At 46.1% G+C, this 3339-nt stretch overlaps 1 long non-coding RNA gene across 5 annotated transcripts in view; it reads left to right on the forward strand.

Annotated features, from left to right (window-relative positions):
- The window catches only part of LOC109312569, a 23450-nt gene extending 21652 nt beyond the window's left edge, over window positions 1-1798 (forward strand). For all 5 annotated transcript variants that reach the window (XR_002101852.1, XR_002101853.1, XR_002101854.1 and 2 more), the window contains one exon: window positions 1711-1798. This is a non-coding gene — a long non-coding RNA (uncharacterized LOC109312569). The remainder of the gene's footprint in view (window positions 1-1710) is intronic.
- Window positions 1799-3339: the final 1541 nt, after the last annotated feature.

Consider the following 3339-nt stretch of genomic DNA (forward strand, 5'->3'; position numbering starts at 1 on the left):
AATGGGGGCTATTTTTTAAAGGGCTGGGAGCTAAGGTGGGTGAGGCAGCCATGGGGGGCATTGGGGGAGCAGGCAGTGGTCAGGGGGCACTCAGGTGGCCGAACCGATTCGGCTGTGGGGGGCTGGCAGGGGTCCCATCGTGGTCCCCTCCCCCCCCCCCACCCCCTACTTACCAGCTCTGAGTTCAGCTGCAGCTCCCTGCTGTAGCCACTGGGAACTGCCCAAATCATTGAAGCTCTCCAAATCTTTTCCAAAGATTCAGAGAGCTTTGACTCGATTCAGACCTTTTAATTGGTCGCCTGATTTGATTCGGATTTGGAGATTCGGCCACCAAATCGGGCCGAATCTCCTTTGAATCAAATCACCACCCAAAGCTTCGCACAGACCTAGTGGCCGGGGGCTTGGTGCACAGGGATGGTGCACGGCAGAACCTGGGCTCTGGGACCCATTAGCAGTGGCTTGGGTCTCTACCCCCTGGCATGGGGCCAGGGTGCAGGACCAACCTTGCTGCAAGAAGGGTGCCAGAGTGAACTGAGCCCTGGCATCGCACGAGGTAGTCTGGGCTTCCAACCCCAGTAAGAGGGCAGTAGCCTCCAGGAGCATATGATTGCTTGGGGCCACTAGCAGGCAGGTAGCTGAGAGGCTTGGCAGTGAAGACCAGTTTGGGTGGAAGAGCGCTGATCCCCCTTTATGATCATGGAGTCGTGAGTTATCAGGCAAGGTTTTCCCACAGGGGAGGAGACCCCTTGGAAGGTGGGGTGGGGAACTGTGAAAAGGTCCTGACCACACCCCAAAGGATGGGGGATATTGGGAGCCAACCCTTTTCCCCTTTTTCGGGAGCTGGTCCCAGGTTCTTTTCCCCTAGAGGAGATTCTAGTAATCACAGTGATACTGATACCATGAAGGAGGGTATACTCCTTTATATTTTGTATCTAGTGCCTCATATTTTGTCATTAATAACCATTTGTTGTTTATTTGTTATATACAGATGTGTATATGTATACATCTTGTTGACTCCCCCAGCTGTTAACACCTCCCTCTGATTGCCATTATTTATCTGGGTGCGTCTACGTGTGTTTGCTGATTACCTGAACTCACCTGTACCTACCTGTTCCAGATTTCTTATTTACCTGTGTGGGCTCAAGGCCCTTCAGAGCAATCCCCCAGAAGTCAATTATAGATGCATAGCAATTTATATACGTCTAAATACAGTGTTGAATATATCTATCTAGATAGATAGATAGATATATAAAATAAATACATAATATGGGCCGTGTGCATGTATGTATATATAGAAAGGGTCTTTTTTTACTCATGCTTTTTTCAGGGGGCCTTTGTCTTGTATTTGTGTAAATATGGCATTTACACAAATGCATTTACACATTTCATGATGAAGCCATGAAAAAGGCAAATGTGATCTACAAATATGTTTGTGAAGCACTTGCAGCATGTTCTCATGCAAGGTCCTATTAACCCTCCTTTGGAGTACTATGTACAATTCTGGTCACCTATGTCCAAAAAGATAACTAAGGAAGTGACAAGTGTATCAACCTTTGGTTTGCTTAGCCTGGCCAAATGAAGGAGTATTATGATTACCTACCTGAAGAATTTATAGATAGCAAACATCAGAGAGAAAGGAGCTAGATTAAGCTACAGGACAATACTGGCATAAAAAAAAGAAAAAAGAAATGGGTATCAACTGGCCAGGAGTAATTTCATAGTAGCTAGGGTCAGGAGGGCCCTGAACAGATCATCTTGCCTGACCCTCTGCCAGAGGCAGGAATGAATGCTGGGTTCACAAGACCCCAGACAGGTGATCATCCAACCTCCTCCTGAATTTGCCCAAGGTAGGGGTGAGGACCGCTTCCCTGGGAAGTTGATTCCAGATTTTGGCCACCCGAACTAAAATATTGCCTTCTGATCTGTAACCTAAACCTATTCTTCATCAGCTTGTTCCTTGTCACCCCAGTGGTGCTGGGGAGAAAAGGGCTCTACCTATTTGCTGTTGATCTCCCCTGATGAGTTTGTAGGCAGCCACCAGGTCCTCCCTCAGCCTCCTCTTCCTGAGGCTGAACAGGTTCAGGTCCCTCAGTCTCTTCTTGTAGGGCCTGTCCTGCTGCCCTCTTACCAAGTGGGTGGTTCTCCTCTGAACCCTCTCCAAGTTGGCCACATCCCTTTTGAAGTGCAGCCCCCAGTACTGGATGCAGTACTCCAGCTGCGGCCTGACCAAAGTCGCATAGAGGATGAGTATCACCTCCCTGGACCGGCTTGAGATGCACCTTTGGATGCATGACAAGGTATGGCTGGCCTTGCTGGCTGTGGTTTGGCATTGGCAGCTCATGTTCATCTTGGAGTCAATAATGACTCCAAGATCCCGTTCCGCCTCTGTGCTTTCAAGAGGGGAACTCCCCAGTCTGTATATATGCTTAAAACATACATGGTTTTAAGCTGGAGCTTGATCCTATATGGATATGATGTAGAGGATGTAGCTGCCTGGGAGAACAGGCTGGATTCACAGACTCAAGAGGGTTGTCCCTTTAAATCCTATGCCATCCTTGGAAAACTGCTTCCTGCTGCTCAGTAACACAGCTGCAGATTAATCAGGGCAGTCCCTCTTTTCTTGTCAAGTATTCAAAGCATGCTTAAAAGAATCCAAGGTTATTTAACCCCCATACCTCCAAACAAAACAGAAGGAATAATAGGCGCAAATTCATTAAATTTTTAAAGGAAATATCACAAAGATTGAGCTAAAATAAATACAGGGAGATGGAGAATCAAATTCTATTCAGCAAAGATGGATCTCCCTGCATAGGATAAGGGAAGATAGGAGAGCTGCCAGATGCTTTATGTTTGGCCAAAGCAAACAATTGATTTAATCAAATAGCACAGAAAAACAAGCCAGCACTGTAATGCCAAATATTTAGTCACTTGACAGTAATACCTGACTGTAGTGCAAATGGTACCAGGGCCATATTTCAATGTTGAAGCCATCTTTAGGAGATGACAGGCTATAACATTTCATGTGTATATAGTAAGTGTTCCCCAGTTGTTGACTGCATTGGTAGCCCCTTATGCTTCTCAGCATTTAATTCAGCAGTTGTATTCTGGATTCAGTCATTGGAGGCAGTTGTTATATTCTTATAGTTGGTGGGATATGTGCGTATGCATGTCTGACAGCATATTTGACATTCAGTGCAAAAAAAGACTGGCTCTCCAGCATGCTTTTTCTAAAAGCATTTTTCAGATAACTATCAGTAGGTAAACAGTGAATGTTATTATATTTGCAACTTCTGCCTCCTAAGTCTGGGTAAGTCTCGGGGACTATGGTGATGAGTACAG

The sequence above is a fragment of the Crocodylus porosus genome, unplaced genomic scaffold (genome assembly GCF_001723895.1).
Source record: "Crocodylus porosus isolate Cpor-Errol unplaced genomic scaffold, CroPor_comp1, whole genome shotgun sequence".
Classification (NCBI taxonomy): Eukaryota; Metazoa; Chordata; order Crocodylia; family Crocodylidae; genus Crocodylus; species Crocodylus porosus.